The sequence below is a fragment of the Symphodus melops genome (genome assembly GCF_947650265.1).
Source record: "Symphodus melops genome assembly, chromosome: 1".
Classification (NCBI taxonomy): domain Eukaryota; kingdom Metazoa; phylum Chordata; class Actinopteri; order Labriformes; family Labridae; genus Symphodus; species Symphodus melops.
Window position 1 is genome coordinate 9549400 of NC_136691.1, and position 20942 is coordinate 9570341.

The window sequence follows — 20942 nt, forward strand, 5'->3', positions numbered from 1 at the left end:
CTGGGCTTTTATCCCATATCGGCACTTTTTTCTGCGGGCTTTATAATAAGAAATGACTTTTCGTGCTTGTTATGAAGAGTGAGCTTTTATATTGCACTTTGCACTCACAACTTTTGACCTTGTGACACTCAATGAAAACCCAATTCAGGATTCACTTTTTAATTGTGTCTTTCAAATTTATGTAGTGACCTGTTAACTCCTCTTGAACTTTCCCTTTTCAGGATAAACGCATAACTCCTCGTGCATGTTGCGTCATTCAAACTTAAATGACCATAACAAATGCACAAACACAGATGCTGTACACAAATGCGTTTTTGATCTTTAAGTAAACTCATGTAGTTCACTTTCCCTTTTCTTGAAGGCAATTATTACTTTAACAAGCTTTCCAAAACTACATTTCCCACTTCTTTTGTGTAACTGGCTCATTTGTGATGTCTTATCAGAGAAGAGGACTAATGAAAGGAGACAAAGTGAAATGGTTGTGTCTGAAATTAGAGCAGTGGGAGGTGTGTAGGGAATCAGTCAGTATCTTTCCAATTTCATTACAGCATGGACCATTAGCTCCAAGCAATTTATTGGCATTCCTGCTCATGGTGTTTAGAGCCCTGCTGCCACCATGCCAGAATGAACCAATCAGGGCTCTTGTAAACACAAAACATGGGGTTTAATGAAATTTGATGGGCGTTTTTGTATTGGCTGTAGAGAAGTTGCTGAAAGATCTTTGGAAAGTACGACCTTTCTTGTGTTGTTTAAATAAATAACCGCATTTCCTTACTCCCTGTACTTTCGAAACAAACCTGCCTTAGGCAAATATAATTCTTATGACTCATACTGACAGGGTGTGCTGCTGGAAAACAACACTTGCACACCACAGTCCTTCTTATTTGGGATGAGAATAGCGTCAGGAAATAGTTAAGCATAGTGGCTAAAAAGATCCAGCAAGTTGCAGGGAAACTGTTCGATGCTGTATTGAGTAAATACAAAAAAAGTTTTGGGGTACAGCAGATACACAGCTTTTTTGTCACTTGCATAATGACAGTTGATTAGTATGCAGATGATGCTCTGATGTTTGAATGAGACCAATCCTTTTGTATGCTAAAGAGCTTGCAGGTGTTTTGTTCATTGTCATTTCAAGTGAACACTCCGAACAAAAGGGACTGACGCTTTTGTCGACACCATATTTTTCAGTTTATGAAACAAAATGCACCCGATGGAAGCAAATCTAATGATGATTTGACTGTGTTTGGTTACATGATCACTATGAGCCTAAGGTTGTCCAGTATACATCGAATGACAGGTTGTCAGTCTTTGCAATGCTTCTTAGTAACAAACCTGTACTGTCAAATTTAATCAAAACAGGAAACTTACTGTAAACGGTGAAGCTGTTCTTGCCGGTCTCTACAAGAACAGGAAACTTTCTCTACAGTGAAGTTGTTGTATGGCATTCAGCTTTCCTCTCCATGTTCTTATAATAATATGCATATGTATTTCAAACAAGTAGGTTACTGATGATCAGAACCTGACTCAGAGAGGCCTTTAAAAATTCAGAAGCCACATTGATAGGAAGAAGAGGACTTGTATGTGTCACAAGAACTGAAAAGATCAGGTAACTCTGCTTCCACAAGAGAAATAACGGAGAGACGTCAGTGTTTAATGTAGGCAGAAGTTTTGCACAGGACTAGTCTGACATGCCCAATTAACTTGTCACATGAAAAAGTGTATGGCTGTCGAGAGTTGTTGCTGCTCACAATAGAATCTTTCTTTCTCACTTCATTATTAAGTCATCTTCTAAGACATTTTGGATATCTGTCTTGTATCCAATCATTTTAAGACATAACTGTTACGAGCCTGGCTCAGGGGGAGCAACATAAAAGAGTCAAAAATCATTCTATCAGCAAAAACGATCATTATTACTAACACTTTTATGAACAACTCAACGAAAAAGAAAAAAGTAGGGGCTTTTTTAGGCAGTCCACAGGTGCAGCAGATCAGGGGTTGATGAAAGTAGGGAGGGTCAGGTTGTGAATTGCACACAACATATCCCATTATGTTGGTGGATAAAAGCAGAAACACAAGAAAAGCTTAATACACTTTGAGTCCCCGAGAGTCTTATCATTATCCATCTATCAGGACCAAAAGCTCTCGCCACAAGAATGGTCTCTTCCCCTCAGCTGTCAGCCTCATGAACAATGTCCCTGTCTTTCCCCCTCCCTCCACATAACAAGACTCTCATCAGCCCCACAGTCAGAAAACATCAATATGTATAGTATTAATAGTAATGTGAAGGCTGAAACTGTTTTTTTGATGCGTTTGATCACATTAACGCTCACTGGACTTTACATTTATTTTCTCTCATGCACCCTTTGTACATTTCATGTTTTTTATTTTTCTCTATATTTGACTTTTTTTTAAATATATATTTTATATATTGGTAATTTTCTCATATTGTATTTTTTTTATTTACTTGGCAAAAAAACCCGATTCTGATTCCCCCCAGAATAGGGAAATACTAAAAATCATACTGATGCCAGATCCTAATTCTGTCAACCAGAAGTATCCTGACAGAGAGAAACATTTTACTGAAGATTTGTTGTTTGTAACTCCTTTTGTGCATCAGAATATATATCTGGAAAACCTCCAAGTTGCAACAACATGCCAAGTTGCCAACCATACAGTAAAGAAAATATACTGTCGAAGATAAATGGAAAGAAAAACTGCAGAAAACTTGAAGGCAAGTAGCAATGATTACACATTTCTAAGCGGAAATATAAAGTAGCTGAAGCCAAAGAGAAAGGAAAAGTAAGTAGAGAATCAATCTGACAGCCGGCGGCAGGCACTCCTCATTCAGCCCATCTTAATCAGTCCTATTGTGAATAACTGAACAGTGAATCACTTGTGATGCATATTTCTCACCCTTGCTTTGGCTTTGTAATGCAGTATGTGAGACAGAGGCACAGTTCTGCTCGAGGTTTTGATAATAACTGAACGAGTAATGCTTTCAATTATCTGCCAGAGAGTATAGGAGCTATCCATCATCTGCCTTTGTTGTCTTCATTTTACCTAATTGGCATTTTCTGAGTCTGCCATGAAGTAGGAAGTGATCCTTTCTCCTATGCAACCCAAACGTCTTATTTTTCCCTATGACTTGACCCTTTTTCTACCTGTTGCTGTTTCTTTTATATTCTACAAATATCTCGTCCTGTTTGTGTCCTTCTCTGCCTCCCGTCATTGACTATGCTGATGACCCGCAACAAATCTTATTTATTGACTTTAACTATAGTTTCCTTGCTTACCAGCAAAAATCAGCTGACAACTTCCCAGGTTAAGTGGTGATAGGAAATTTCAAACAGTGTAGAATACTGAAGTACCATTTGTGCATTTTCAACTTTGCAGTTTGGGGCTTAAATAAAAAATGTGAATATCCACTATTTTATCTTCACAAGTTTCCTCTAAAGAGAGTGATGGTTGCTTTAAAAAGACACAACCTTTCATTTGCAAGTAAAGGGCATGCACAGGAAAGCCAGAGTGCTCATGAGACCAGAATACTGTTTGTCCAAACTGGAGCCAAAGCAATGTTTTATAAAAACTTAAGTGTTGGGGTCATTCAGCCCTATACTAACATACCCTCTGCCTGTTGTGCTGTTGGGCGTCTATAGGATTATAGTCTGATCAAAGAGGTCTATACGTTAATTGATTTTGTGTGGCTTAACCGTATCCATGACTTTAACAAATGCATGTTGGCCTGAGTCACTGCTGTGCTAAGATGTCAAGAGAAGTTATGCAACTCTTTTTGATCCTATTATCAAGAAGCAACAGAACCACAGCCTTCAAAATAAAATGAAACTCCATAGCTGCAATATCAGTTTTCTAAAATCACCTGCTTGCTGCTTCTACATATTTTTCCTTTATTCACCGATGACAAGAGTTACCAGAAAAAGCATTGCCCCATTTTCCCCTTTCCTCTCTGACAGAATATGTCGAGGCAAAGCTGAAACCAATCCGGCTTAAGACCCTGTGCGTTTCCTCATAGCTCCTTCTTAGTTAGAAATACCTGGAAATCTGGTTTCTGTGTGTGGTACAGATTGCAGATGGAGACCAGTAATCCTTTCACAGTAACAGTCCCGGAATGACTCTTCACTGCACCTTGTTTTTTGTTCACTAAATCTGCAGATTCACAATGGAAGCACTGTGCTGACAATAGTCTGTGACCTTGTCTTCTGTTTTTCCTGCTGAGCCACATGATGAGGAGAGACAAGGGAGAGTGCAGAAGTGGAGCAAACATCTAACTATAACAGAAACATTTTTAATCCTCCACTAGCCCTTATGTGAATGCATTTCATTCAGCCTGACTGTGATTGGTGCATGTATTTTTGTTTGTATGTTTATTAGAATCAATATAGACCTGGATTCAGTTGCATGATTTGTAAACCTTTGTATATCTGTGTGCAGATGAAAACAGGATATTGTTGAGTTGTATTGCAACTCTTTAGCTCTGGGGTTTTGTGAGTTGTTCTCTTTGAAATATGTGTTCAGTCTTTCTATTAACTATTGAAAACAACATCTGCTTTGGAGTATTCCAAAGCTCCATATCACTGACGAAACGTACAATGGGCTCCTGCTGCGACTGAACAGTCATAATGCATGATTTTCAGCACGGGGATTCGGAAGAAAATGAAAAATCTTGTGTCCTTGTCATGTTTTGTTTTGTTTTTTATGTCAGGAGATTTCACAGACAAAAGTTTTTTCTGCCACGTACCTACAACCCAGTTTAACTCCAGTTAAAGTTTCTTGTCCCTGGTAGTAAATTAGGACAAAACGTGAGTAAGGATTCAATTTGTACATTAGCTGATAATGTTCAAGGGAGAGCTTCGATATGGATTTTCGAGGGAGGGCTTTTGGAACATGATTTCAGCTTTGTAATTAGAATTACATCAAGTAATGAAGCGAACCGGAGGCTAAATGAGCGTAAAGGTTAATCATCTGCTCAATAGCTGGAAGGTCAGACTTTGTGTACTCTGGATTATGTTAGATATTATGTCTGTGTGTGAAGGGTGGGTTGCTAATGAACTGTGTGTTGACATGGAACTAAACGACATGAAAAGTGTGAGCTCTGACAAGCGTTGTCGATAAGAGGTTAATTGTTTATTATCACAATGAGGGTAAAAAACACCAATAACACAGTTTGGATTGAAACCAAAATTGTGTTTGACCTTCAGACAGACTAAAAAGGAAACGAAAGTGTCTAATCTTTGTGTGTATTCACGTGTTTCTAGGTGTATTCTGCAGAGAGTCTTACTTTCCTCTGCATGCTGATTAGCACACAGCCTTTGTGCCCAGATACTGTAGGCTAAATAATTGCAGGTGAATTTATCTGACCCTGAGAGTCTTATTGGGAAAAATTGCAGCATTCACCTAATGGGCCATATCCATTCCCTGCTTTAATGAATCCTGCTCTCGTTCTCAGCCCCCTTTATACTTCCTCCCCACCACCTTTAAATTCAAATATCGTCAGTGGAGATTGAGCAAATCCCTCTCCCACATTTTTCACTGACTTGCAGATTAATTCGTTTCCGCTCTTTTTTTTCTCCTCCATTCTACATCTCCTGTCGTCTTAGTCGCTCTTTTTATAATACCTTCATTCTACTGTTCAGTTCATGCATAAAATAATGACAGACTATCTTTGTATATATTTGTTTGCTGTTTTTTACAGTTCCGGGAGAAAACGGAGAGTCATTACTTAATTCAGTTTTTTTTAAATTATTTTATTTTACCTCGACACTAGGCAAGGAAATTGTAATGCCTCCATGATAGATAATAGCTATCTAATGTGTGCACCATAAGATACTCATTTCCTGAAATGATGCTCCATTTTCACGTCTATAAACACATAAGCAAACCAATTAAGAGTCTAAAGAGCTCCAGTGAAGAGCTGGAACATTTCTTTATAAAACCCACACAATATTTAAAAAAAGCTGCTACAAAAGTTAATTCAACACCTAAGGTCATGGACGCTACTTGGTAAACAGTAGTTTGTGGTCAATACTTTAGAGACTTGCTGACAGCACAAGCTAAAGAAGTACCGGTAGTAGTTTCTGACTACTGTTCAAAAACACATTTTTAAAAGCAACAAGATGAAATACTGAAAATAATATTTAAGATGATTGTAAATAAATATCATTTACTTTACTACAACTATTAAATAAATATTATAAATTGTTTATTATAATGGCTAAGACTCCAAGCACAACCCTCTTGCTCAACATATGATCATATATCCTTATTTCTCTCAATGACACAAATCAGTCCATTTTAAAACTAATCTTAAAACGTCAATTTTATCATTGACTTGATCAGACAATCCCTATGTCATACATCTTCATTATTTACAATTCAAAACAAAGAAGAACGTTTCAAGTTTTCTTCTTTCCAAACACCCTTCTTACGGCCCTGCTGAAGAACTTTTTGAACCTTTTTTGTGGACCTCACGTTTACAGCTGCTTCATCAGCAGATGACCCATTAGTGGGCAACCTCAGCTCATCTTTCCCTTCAACTTCCTTCTGAGCTGCATGTTGGCTGACAGCTGCTTCATCTTCAGCTGAGCCTTCAAAGCTGTCAATAGTTACTTCTCCATCAGACATGTTTGAACTGTCATAACAGAGCCAAGAGATGCTGATCCAGTTGCTCTTTGGGACAGACAGGCTAGACTGCAATCAACATCTGGCTCCTCCTCAGCTTTATAAGTTCCTGTTTTGAGTTGGTCAGGCCCAGAAACATTTGATCATACAGTTCTCCACACTAAAAAACAAGAACAACAAGAAAATCTGTTTTTGGATCAATAGATTAGTGTAAAAATCTGTACCATTCAATCAAACATGAACCTGGTCATCAAAACAGAGTAGTATCAAGTATTCCGTTTTTTAGATTGTACCTGTAGAGCCTGCGTCGTCAGACGAGCATTTACTTCAGAGGTCATAAGAGACGAGCTAAAGTCAATGACTTTGATCCTGAAGGGCTGTTCTCGTGTTTCACCAGCATGACTTTATCAGGCTTCAGATCAGCTTGAATAATACTGAAGCCTTAAAGTGTGTCAAAGACAGCCTGTCCTCCACCAAAAAACGACTCCACTGGTCGTTCAGCATTTCAAATGCTTAACCAGTCTTGTTCTCAAACTTTCAAAGAACTGAACGATATGCACTGACATTGTCTAGCACAATAATAGCTTCAAGCATCTTAACCTGAGGAGATTAGAAAAAAAAAATCATTAATACACTTTGTGAAGGTAGAACACTGTATGTAAAATAGCATGATTATGAAAGACTTGAACTATCTACCTCTCTTTTCAAGGCTCTACTGTCTTTAGATGTGACAATCTTCAGGGCAATATCCTTTGCTGTGAATAAATTCACAGATTTGGCAAATTTGCCAAAGCATCCTTTTCCTCAAAAAACAAGGACGAGATAACGACTTGCTGCAGTTCAGAATATTGTTGTTTTGAACCTCAAGGTCCTTCGACTTCTCATCTGTTTCACATTTGTTAAATTAAAAAGTCGAAAATGTTATTAGAGCTTGAAGTACAACTGTCTGTCAAATGTCTTTATTCTGAAATACAATTTAGTAGGTGTATCAAGTGGAAAATGAAATATGCCAACGACAAGCACTTTAGCACAGTACCTGGTTAAATGAAATGAGTTTTACTTTCCCCTGTGATATTTGCCACTGGGTGTTTTCTGTTGTCTTACCTTTTTTTTTTATCAGCTGTCAAACAGCAGGATGAACTGGAATTTTGTCAAAGAAAATAAGTGTTTTCCACACAGCTATACCACACTACAGGTCTTAAACTAACTCAGGAAGTGAATTTGTCTGGACTAGTTTTATATTCTACCATTACTAATGACATCTTAATGGCATGTTCATAGGTTCATGTCACAAGTTCCATTATGGCACAAGTTCTTTTGGTTCATGCTTTTCAACCGGTGTTGGAAAGTTGAAGTGTTTTATAAATTGTCGTACTGTTCCAGGCTTGTAAATCATGTAGTTAGAAAAATTTATATTTATTTATGCAGTTATAAAAAAACTAGCATCACAAAATGCTATATAAAAGTAGGATGTCTGCCAAAATTGCTATCAGCTTTCCAGTTGATCAGTAACTGGATTGGTTTTGAAGTTTGTGAGCTATCGAAGTGTTTGTTCTGCCCTAAATATAGCCAAACCCAATTTGGTTTTCACAATCCTTTGTCTTATGAATTATTGTTCAATCAATAAATAAATATTTTTTAGATTTACCATATACAACCTGATAATCTTGAGTACCTCAATACAGCCTTTTATTATTTTATGACCCTCTCCCTCAGTGTGACGTCAGAAGTGAAAATTGCCCATTATGTGAATATAGATTTCTTTGTTTGGGAGGGAATATTGAATTGAAAACAAATGATGGTCATCCCTGACCAACAGATCTGCAACCTACCAACTGCAATTTTTACGTATACTCACTCAAGTATTTGAATTTGGTAAAGAGAAAGTTAAACCCCTCTTTCAGCCAGGATATTATTTTAAAGGACAAAATAAGTGAGGCCACTCTTCCTCTCCTTTTATTGACATTGCTCGCCAAATACGAGTGAAATACTCAACAAGTAAATAAAGAATCTCTTCAATGATGCCTGGTAAAGGAATGTAATTTGCATTGATTTTTTTTACATGAAATAGAAGCTGAGCATCAACGATGACTGAAACCGCTACCTTGCAGATAAATTGTTCATTAAGAGAAGGAGCTGGGGGAACTGAAAAAGAGATACATATAGAACAGGCAATAAGTGCCAATGATGTATTTTGGCCCTCTGCCATGGAAGTAAATTGGATTGTTAAGAGAAGCCAGCTGCCTTAGGCTCTCTCATATCTAAAAAGCTTCTGTTGCCATCCACACTTTCAGAAATTGATCATTTGTTATATAGCCGCTATCTAGACAATAGGTTGAAAACACTAAACATCCTGATCGCTCCTTTGAAATTGGTTTGAAATAGATTTCCTCCTCATACAGAAACTAAAAGCCTATTTTCTCTGCAGAAGGAAATAATAGTTCTGTATGTTTGATATTGTCATGGCTTTTTTATTGTCATTTATTTATTTTATTTCATTATTTATTTATACTAGAGAGTAACAGTAATGATTTTAAGAGAGGACTCAAACACTGACTAAACTCAAATCAGCAGTGCTCACATGAAAAGCTCTGACTGGTCTACTGTTGTTTCATGCTGCCTTTGCTCTACAGTTCCTGTGTATAATGGAATTAATATATTGCTGTGCTGTTATCAATGTAATACTGCACATTTTATTATCTCAATAACTGTGTCTTCATTTTTTCTCCCTGTGTTATTGCTTTTCTTCCGTTTTTAATTGTTTCCTTTCAAAAGCCTCCTGTGGACAGGTGTTAAGAAATAGCATGTATGCTACAGCACTTAAGCACTGCATGTGGTTCGTCCAATGTATCTATGATGTCCATGCCAAAAAAAGTCTATCTAATGTAATTCAATAAAAAAATTCTAAACGGATGGGGGTAATGTCAGTGCTTCTGTATTGCTTCCTTTCTGTGAGTGCACACTGGCTTGAGAGATGAAATCCCTCAGAACAGAAACTGGTATAAAGCCATCTCAACTATTTCTGTATGCAGAATATTTAAGCCTCGTCTTTTCAAGTGGGTGAGCTTGTTCCTTGTGCGTTCAAGCATGAGGGTCTGGTTGCAGGGATAAACAGAAGCAGAATCCCATCGTTTATACAGCCCCCAACCCTCATGAGATCTCTGCTGCCATGCAATGTTACCAGCTCGGACACACTATGGTACGGCTCTATTCATTGTCTGTAACCAAGGGAGCTCCAAGGTTGTTGTCTGAAGATGTAGATACAAAATGTCACCTAGCCATGATTGCCAACATGCGCACACGCCAACACACACACACACACACACACACACATACACACACATACACATACACATACACATCAGCCAAACCATGACAAGCCTGACAGGTAATCTTGAGAGAGCAAAGAGAAAGGGCATTCAATATGTCGCTGCCTGAAGTCCTTGAGTGTGTAAATATGAAGATTAGAAATGGATTTGGTCGTGTTGGTGTGTGGAGCTCTCAAAGGTGTAGCTCAGCCTGGAGACTCTTAAACCGTACCTGGACCTATCATTAAAAAACCAAAGAAAGAATTTGACCATAAAAATGATGATAGTGACTAGAAAAAAATGAGTCTGCTAAATATGAGAAATAATTCCTTTCTTCTAAATAGTTTAACGTACTTTAGGTTCTATTACAGATGTTTGTGACATTAATTAGCCCTTTTCATTTCTTTTTAAGTTGGAATGAGAGGCGGGAAAAGAGCCTCTCATCTGATTTGAACCCAGGCTGGCGGTAGACCCGAGGATTGTAGCCTCTGTATATGGGTTGCATAATAAGGGGGGCTAAACCATGAGCTCCCTGATCCATTTTCTTTTCGAAATTAGAAGACAATAACCTTAATTTTCTTGACAGAAGGAGGATGGTGCTAATTCAGCTGAGGCCCATCTCCCACATGATGAAACGGTTACAAAAAAATATTATGTTGATGAACAGACCTCAATGTGCAGTATGTCTGCCCCCACACAAACAAAAACTCTCATTTACATCACTAGAAAATGAAGCGGGAAGAAAAACATCACTCAGTTATTCTCCATGGCCCTCAGCATGGCTGAACACACACAGAATCCACCCACTATAGTACTGTAAAACCAACACCAGAACTTACAAAGACACTGAAAAATTACTAATTGGTTCACAGACATCTTTCTGCTGAAATTAGGAATGAGGCACGTGGGAGAGAATGGGGGAATGTGTACCATCATTTCATCTTTTTCCTCTGAAATGGGGAGTAAAGACGTCTGAGAACATTGCATTAGCATGACACAGTTATGAAAAAGCAGCAACCTTCCCAACCACCCAGCATGCACACGCACACCACACCGTGTGCTTAATCCTGAGCTACTCCACAACTTGGCAGGAAAACAAAAACAGAACTGGCACAGAGGTGTGCAGATTTTACCCCGTTGTGTACACCAACACTCTGATATACTACTCTTAAGGTGCTGTCTTTCTCCATGTCTTCAGAGAGTACAATAAATGTATTTTAAAATAGATAAAACTATTTATCATTCAGTGGTGGTTGATGACAGGGAAACTGCTTATATATGCTAAAAAAAAAATACATGTTTGTTTTTTAAGTGCATGTTTTTGAATTCTCTTTCTGGGTGTAAAGATGTATGCATATTCACATGAAACTAGACGTGTGGGTGGGGGCATAAATGAAATTCTCCTTTTCATATCTCTAAGGCTTTTCTTGCTCTCAGTTGTGTATCATACGGCAGGAAATGTTAATTTGTAATCTGAACACAGCATAGAAAGTGATCAGAAGGAAACCAGAGAGACTACAAATTAAAGCGGCAACATGCATTTAACAGGCCGTTGCACATTTTTTAGCTACACTATGTTGTGTCCAGAGGGTACGCACGGAAAGCCTGCACAGTACAAAACAGTTGTTTAGGCTGCAATTTTGCTGCTCCCAATTACCAAAACAGTCCAAAACAGAATGGACTCTTGTGTCCATTTGAAGCGGACATTAATCTGATTTACACAGCAGCGCATGAGCTTATTTAGACAAGAGAGCTGTTAATCATAGCGTTGTTATTGCATGTAATAACCAGTTAAAACTTAACATCTTCAAAAATGTATACACAAGCATAATTTAGCATGTTAAGAGCTAACCAGAGGGACATGACATGCTATTTGAAGTGTATTTTGATTTTCTTTTCTTTCGTTCAACCTTGTATTTACTTGGCAAAGGCAGTCTTTATGACCCTTAATAGTCAGCCAGGGGGAATGCTTAATGTTTTCTTGCCTTATAAGGAGTTGTCATTTCATCCATCACTTAATATAACCTATTGTTCCAAAATTAACTTTAATCAAATGGAAGTTTGGGTGGCCTGATCATATTTAAGTGACATCAACTTCTTGATAAATGGCGAAATTCCATGTGCCACCAAGGTCCTCACATTTAAAATTCACAAACTTTTCCCAAAGCACCATCAATGTGTGAAGGGTTTTTTTTTGTCCACATTTGAGATGGATCCCCTCAAACAGTCAAAAAGAGTACATCGACATTCAGAACATGTGCGGAAATGGCAGTAGAATGGGCTACGACTGAGGTTGACATTTAGATGTTTTAAGGCAAAGACTTACATCAAACAAAAGCCTGAATCGTTATCTAAGCAAAGCCAGCCATTCAACAAAAGCTATTATTTGAATCTCAGAGTGATAGGTGTCACTGAGACAACCTGCTCTGTCGGATCCTGTTAAGGCCGGATTAGCTCTGATCCATGCTAGCTGCTGCTCTGAACCGATTCAGCTGGGCTTTCTCATACATTGTGTTGTCTTATGTAAATAGTGTTAGTACAGTCTCTCTCAAAGCTAATCCTTTACATAGGGAGGGATTAGACTAAATCAATAATGACCTCACACTGTGGGCATGTAATGGCAACTGGCATCTACCTCAGAGAAATGTTTACGCTGGTTTTTGTTTCCAAATTAAGAGGAACAGCTTTCAGGATGCAGAGGTAAATCTGTGGATTATTGAAGAAGGAATTAGGAGGTGATGTAACAGCATGAGACCCATATGGGTGTTTTAATTTGTGTTTAAAGTGGATAGGACCATTTCTGTCTGGAATTCAGTAATGATGACGAAATTGTGCACTCTATGTTCCCCCGTTCGAATGCCTCCCACAGTTTGAGAGGCATTGTCTTAATGAAACTTTTAGTAGACCCTTGCGCTTGGTTGAAGATATTATCATCATCCGTTGCCAAAGAAACACTTTTGGTTACTAACTCCATAGTCATTGGCAATGAAAAGGCTCTTTTGGTCACAAACAAAAAAATTGTTACCAACGTGAAATTAGTGACCTTGAAAAAACTATTTCAAACAAGCTCCAACAGCTTTATGAAACTGAAAAGGATGGATGCATTGCATTCATTCATCCACCAAGGAAGTGTTGCGTTTTAGGGCAAATAATGTGATGCACTTAAAATGCGATATACTAGATAGATAGATAGATAGATAGATAGATAGATAGATAGATAGATAGATAGATAGATAGATAGATAGATAGATAGATAGATAGATAGATAGATAGATAGATAGATAGATAGATAGATAGATAGATAGATAGATAGATAGATAGATAGATAGATAGATAGATAGATAGATAGATATAGATATAGATATATAGACATAATAATAATAACATCATAAGACCCTTAAGTTTGCATCATAATCCTGGTCTCATAAACTCGGACTGAACTTTTACTCAGTTATGAGTTTGATAGACGGCTTCCATTAAATGTCATGAATAAGTAATGTAAATCTCTGCAGATATCATGTCAGATTTTTATTTATAGGCATTAATTGCACACATTAAAACACACACACATTTTTAATTGCGTCTTTTGCGAGTCATCTAACAACTGAGGGGCGATGACAGGCCAGCCAATAATGTAACGTGATAGGTCTCTTGTGTCTGTCCAATATCTCCAGGACGGAGCTTATCATTACAATGACTTTGGTGTACTGACATCAAACATTATCATGACCTATAATGGCACTCTTCAAACCCCTAAGAGCTGTTCTGAGAGCTAGATGCTAGCTTCAGCTAGAATCCACCCCGATAACAGCCAGAAGAAGAAGAAAAAGTATATACTGCTATGTTTGGACAGTTTAATAACTTTTTACAAAGACTGGCTCAAACATGACCATGGCACCCAATTTTTCTGGTGTCTTTGCTGAGATGAAACGAGGCAGGAAAATAACTTCTGGCAAAGGTTGCACAAAAATAGAATGAAACATTTTCACTGCAAACTGGAGCCATTGGCAAGAAAAAAACAAAATTACAATGCCAAACTCTGCTCTAATAGAGTAGTCCCATCCCCACAGATGTCCTTTTCTGCCTCCATCTGTAAATAAAGTCAGTTCCACCCACTGCGTGAATCATTTTAGAGATGCTTTCACACTCACTGATCCACATCCTGCTGAAACAGTCTTCTGAGAAATGAAGCGAAAGGCACAAAATGCCAGCAATCTGTCTCTGTGGTTTACTGAGTCAATGTTGAATCAAGCTGCTTCATGCGAAGGGAAAGGACTGTAAAACTTTTAAACTCTGTACTTATAAAATCAAAGACCACAGAAGCCCTATAACTTGTAAGAATATTTGAGCAGAAAGCGTCACAAGATGTTTTCTCATGAGGATTTTTTTTAAAGCATTTTGTTTATCTATATGATTCACATGGAATATGTAAGTGATAATGTGAGCCCACATAGTTTTTATTGTATAGGCTAATGCTGACCTCCACAGTCGCTGAGTAACCTACAGGTTTGACTACTTAGTATGGATTGGAATATATTTATCTACTTTTCTTCGGAAGCCTGAGCTCATTATTACTGTATACTTTGGCCAATAATAGACCCTTAGTCAACCCAGTAATGTCAATTTAAAGAACTTGTTTGAACGCAAATTATAACTTGTGTTTGTATTATTCTTGATTTAATCTTATGCTGCCCCACATTAAGCCCCCCAAAAAGGCAAAAGCTGCAAACATCTTAAAATTTTTTAAACAAGACATAGACAAAAGAGCTAAAAAGCGCTAACAAGGGACAGTAATTTTATCCGAACACAAATGAGCCAACGCCTTCAAGCTTGTTAAGGCAGCCAACCCAAGCTGCACTAATTTCACTTTTGACATGCCTCATTCTCAACAATCACCTGACAACAGCTCCTTCTAATAAGCGGTCTATATTGGCTGCAAGATTTCCAGTCTCTTCCTCTGCTCTTTCATTGCTATCTCTGACTAGCACTGCATTCTTGTTCAGCCCCACCACCTCCCCAGCATCACCTGTTGGCTCTGACTGGGGGGGAAGATATCATACCATCACATTTGAAATTTCTGCATGTAAATTAAAACTGTGAGAAGTGATTGGGTCGGAGCTATCCAGCCCTTTTCAGCAATTTAAAAGTAAATAGTGTTTTTGTTTTCTGCGGTAAGTCTTTGATTCTCTCAGGCCATGCTAGTTGAACTTGAAAGTAGCCTTTTAAAATGTTTACCATTTGTTTTCCCTGCAGGTCTATTAGCTTCACCAGTCAGCACTGGGAATCCATTCTTTAGAGAGAGGTAAAGCTTTTTTTTTTACCTGCAGAGGAAATCCCAAAGGTCACATATACAGAGAGCCACAACATGATTTATACTCATCGCTACGTTCTGGGCAACCCTAGTTAATTTACTTAATAGTTTCAAAGGCCAGGAGTTCCACTTGCATTACCTGGGACCACTGTATGCTTAAGAAAAACCTAGTGATGAAGACATTGCTTTTGACTTTGCTCCCGGGCAGAAGTCCAGCCACACTGGCAGCTGCTGGCTGTAGTAGGAAAAGTGAAGCGATGTGGTTTGACCGCAGAGCTGTGGATTTATTGGCTTATTCTGTCATGTTTGTTTCAGGAGCTTGCATCAGCAGTCCATCTTGTGTGAGGACAGGAGTGAGGTTATCTGTACTGTGAAATAACATCTGACAATGACTTATTCTGTACAATATGAAAAGGCATCAGAAATGTCACACAGTAGGGGATACAGTAAGAAATGTCAATCAATCTTGGAGGCTAAGGTGTTATTTTGAAAAAAAAAACTTCACAAATGTGTAGATTGAGAGATGAAGACAATTACAAATTTGTAAATCAATATTTACTCCATGTATTATTTAATTACATTTTGTAGTTATTATTATAATTATTATTATTATTGGGCTTTTCTGCCTTTATTTGAGAGAGAGAGAGAAAGAGAGATGGATAGTGATGGAGTTTGGGGGAGGGAGGGGGGATTGGCATGCGGGGGGGGGGGGGGCCTATAGCTTCAATACATGGTGACGCATGCGCTGCCACTGCGCTACAGGCGCCCCCCTTTACAACTATATTTTAAGGATTTCAACCTCGTTGTTACAACTTCAAGTGCTTTCTCGCGTAAATCTTTGCTTCTTGAGTTTTGCAACACAATTTGCATAGGAGCAGAGAAGAATTGTGCAAACAAGCAGAAAAGAGTAGGCTATGAAGAGCTTCATTATGTGCATGAAAATACACAGCAGTCATGGGATTTTTCTCAATATTATCTCTTATGGTAAAGTATAAGCTCACCCCCAACTTATTTTTTGATTTTTACAATCAATGAAGTTACCTCAAAAGTTAGAATTTCTAAGCATTAAGACACCTCAATTATTTTCCCTGCAGTTTTCCTTCATAGACTTGCAGAAGTTCATTAGCTGGGCAGCTTCCCCTTAGTTAATGTATAAACTTTGGAAGGCAGTAACTCAAGTACAGAGTCCTGGAGCAGAAGCCGTCAAAACATCCACAGGAGCCAGTTGGAGGGATTTGCAAGCAGCCGACAACTGCTAAGTTGCTCGATTGGCCCACTGCACTTTAACGCATTATTTGCAGTCTGAGTCATTGCACAATCAGCCAGTGGCACTGCCCTGCTGGAGTACCATAATACCTAGCCTTTGTCCCCAGGGTATCATAACAATGGGTAAGTTGATGTAGGCAGGCTGGATATGTCTGAGGCAGGCTGTGAATACTATCTGGAAATTGTTTAGAACTGGAACTCCTAGACAATGGAGTGAATTAATCTTTTTAATCAGCTGGTGATCTTATACATCCTGTACATGCATTTTATTTCCTGAGCTCGATTTCCTCTTTTTAACCACCTCTTTACAGAAATATGATTACACAATGGTTCAGCTATTTTAAGATACAAATAGCGGAGGCTGTCGTCACAAAAAAAAAAGTTCTTTTGCAACATTTAAAGCAGGTGTAAATTCAGCTCTGGCGATTAAGATTAATTAGTAACTAATTAAGATAGATTTCTCTTTGTGATCTCAAAATTATTCTCCACTGATGAAGATTTTCTTGTACGATTCAGATCAGCTTTGGCAGTAAAGAAGTAACGAGTCAACATTCAAAAATCTTGTGTGTGACTTTTGACGAAATTAATCTTTGTCACGTAAAAATTGCTTCTGCTCTCATTACGTGCATGTCTGGAGTTATTAAATGTGATAACAACAGACTGTAATGTGCCTTTCCTGGACTGCAGAGATCTTTTCATTTTAACAAACAACTCAATGCAATATAGATGACTTGAGGTGGTTGTAATGATTGCCTTCATTTATGAAACTCAATCGCTGCATTCAATTTAAACACATTACAGGGAAAGGAAGAGCGGTGGGCGAGTGCAAAATGAGAAAAGGGAAAAAGTCATTCATTTAGTTTGACGTTCCCCTCGCTACAGTCAGACACCATGCAACTGAACTGACTGACTTCCTCTAAAATCTATTTCTTGCTGTCAATAACTGTGTTGTTCTCTCCATCATCACAGCCACTGTCATTGATCAGTGTCAGTGGGACACAATGTGACAGGAACAAGGGGAACAGAGCTGTTAGTGTTAGTGTGTGTCACAGGGAAAAACTAAAGATTTATCTTCAAAATGCAGATGTTTTCATGTGTACTCTGTCATAAAGGGCTCAAATTGTGAAGGTCTTTATTGGTAAGGAGTCATTATCATTCTCTGCACACACTGACAGCGCTCCACAGGGCAAGGTTCGGTTCAACAAACTTGGACTAGTCTTTTAGAGATAAAGTTTATCCAACATCAATAACTTCCATCTGTCACCTGGAGCTCTGTTCTGGATGTGTGCACATAATCCTGTCTCTCCCTCTATATCTATTTTCTCATATCCGAATTGAAGTAAAGATCATGGTTCAAATAAAGACTGTAAGAAAATTTGAAAGAGCTGATATATGACTCACTTTTGGTTAATGAAGATCTTTGTGTTTGGAAACTGTGGGAAAGTAAAAAGTAGTTATACTCGCACACAATAAACATTAACTTCAGTGTAGGAACTCCTTGTGGTTTCTTTAAAAAGCCGGTTATCTGCTGTATGTAGTATCCTACTATTGTATTTCTGTAGTGCCTCATTCACCCATCCATTAGACTGTTTCTGTTAAAAGTGGAGTCTATAGAAATGTTAGTTACAGCCTGTAAATACAACATTCAAATTGGACCCTTCTTCCTGGGCTCATCACCCCCAGAAGTGCACACCTACTGCAGGACATAGCGCGTAGTGTTATATCTACCCTGAAAGCTACCTGAAAATATAACATTTGCTGTAATGGAAAGCAGGCTAGTACAAGCAAACAACTGATGTTTGGCATCCACCCATTCAACAGAAAGCAGGTCAGCCCAAGGTTCACCCTCATTTTAGAACAAGTTTTCGCTGAATGGGGATTCACCTCACTAGGATTATATTTTGTCTTCTTTTCCTCTTGGTCTTCGCTTGCAGGGACCACGATGAATTTTGGGGACACTAATGTAGGCTCATAAGTGATGATTAAAAAACATTGATATTTTATATTGTTTTTGGGAAAAGGCGACACACATTATACCTTTCAAGGATTGTTTCATAAAATCGGACTTCTTTTTCAACCAGTGGAGTCGCCCTCTGCTGGCCATCAGAAAGAATTATGTTCAAGGCAATTTCGTATTGTCATTACTTTGTAAACCTAAGGCTATGATCTAGACTTGCTCCTTTTGTAAATTGGCTTGTGATTCAATTTGATACAAATTGGTGCAATTCAAATAATTATTTATGAATGTCTTCTTTGAAAGTTCTTCTCTTGTAAAATGATGTGTCTTTATTTTGTTGTGTTTTGTCAAACATTAAGCTTCTTTAAGTCAAATGCCATTGTATTAATAAAATATAATTTTATTTTGTCAAATATTTCTGCTGTTTTGTTCTATCTTGTGTATATAGCTGTGTTTTATTTTCTGATCTCGAGCACCACCATACGTTGATTTACTGCATGAATCAGATTAAAGTCCAAAGATTACTATAAACACACATGCTAAATATAATACACAATTTGTAGTAACCCAATGAACAGGGTTTACATGGGCGAGTCTTTCCTGTCCAGTACTTGACTAAAGTGATGGACATAACTTCCAATGGATAATTTAGCGCTCATTGATGTCATGATTAGCATGTTAACCGAGCTGTCAGCTCTGCATCTGGCATCACTGATTCAGGCATGAGGGGGAACAAGGAGGAAGGCGGCCCACTTATCATGGATGGCTACACATTCTCCATCTTCTCCCTCTGAAAGCGAGCCGGCTTAATTACGAACTAAGGATGTCTTCAAACAGGCTTCTCTCACAAGGTCATGTATACCTGTCTGTGCTTGTTTGGGTCAAGAAGTATAACAAATATATAAAGTTTGTACAGAATTCGCAAACAGCTCAGAGACACTTAACAGTGAGGGCTTTCTTTCTTTCTTTCTTTCTTGTTCATCACTGCTGATGTTTATTGTTGTTGTGGATAAGTGAGAGGAATTTTAGAAATGAAAAGAAAGAATAAAGTGGAAAATAGACAGACAGATTATTTCTTCTTATTGTGAAACATGTCTAACCAATATCCAATAAAATAAACCGGTTTTAATGTAACCATCAAAAATGGATTAATGATACTTTTAAAAGAAGGCTGGAGCTCAGATTTATCATGCTGTAAATCTGCAACACAACAGAGAAAAAAAGCTCTACATCACTCCTCTTTGCGTCATAAATCATTTTGGCAAAAATACTTTCGAGGTGCCAATTTTGATTAATATCCAAATGAAAAGCCTTTTAGTTTGAGTAGAACCCAAACAATGATTTAATATTTGTTAAACGGATCAAAACTTGAATATATCAGTTGATATATCAGCTGCGTTATGACTTATTTTGATGTTGATTGAAGAGTTCATAAATGCACTTCTAAGAACATTTACAATGAGTTCTTGCACTCAAAAATAAAATTTTTCCCACAAAATGCCGAACTCTTATACCTTTTAAGGAGGTTTCCCATCGCAGTATAGATGACGTTGTTATATTGTGTCACAAACAAAATGTTCACAAAGCGTAAAAACATAGTATCAAACTTGGAATACTCAACATTTCATTTAGGTTTACATATATGCTTCATGACCGCATTACAATGCAAGGAGCACAAACAGAACCCACGATCAAAACAAAACAACACAGCATAATCAAAACATACCACACTGCAAGGGTGACTGGTATTTGGGATACAATTGGGGACTCTTGGTATAGTTATACCTCGAGAGGCAACCACAAAAACTGCAAGTGGTTGAATAGTAGGGGAAAAAATAACCAAAATAGTTACCAAACAAACAGGCTCTCTATTCTAAATAGCCCTGAGGAATCAATGCTGTCGAGCAGCTGATAAGAAACTACTAACTTCCAACGTTGAAACTTTCTACAGCTGAGACACAAACAGGTTAGGTCAGAAACTCCCAGCACCAATAAACTACATTTGTAGAGCTAGTAGAAATAGTAACAAATCAAGTGGTGCTTGTGCAGAACCACACACTTATATTATAAGTAAGTCATAATAAGTCAGCGCAGACTGCTGCAATTTAAGGGAATATAAAAGTTTAACACACCTGGGCCAAATCAGGGCCAATCAGTCAAACACACACCTGACTGCACTGACATGAATACCTCCCCACACTCTGACTGTTTCGAAACTGCATAGTAGTACTGTGCATAGGCTTCTGGTTTGGCTAAAATGCAGCATGTAGTAGTGCGAACAACTGCGAGATTCACAGTATGCTAAAAATACCAGGATGTCATACTGATTCAGCAAAAATTAACAGCATGTGTCTGACCAGTCTAACTCATGTAATGTTTCTGACAATACAAATTGACAGGTCCGAGATCGAAATGCCAAAGCGCAGCTGTTTGAACTCGCCGGTGGTGTTGACTGAATATTTTG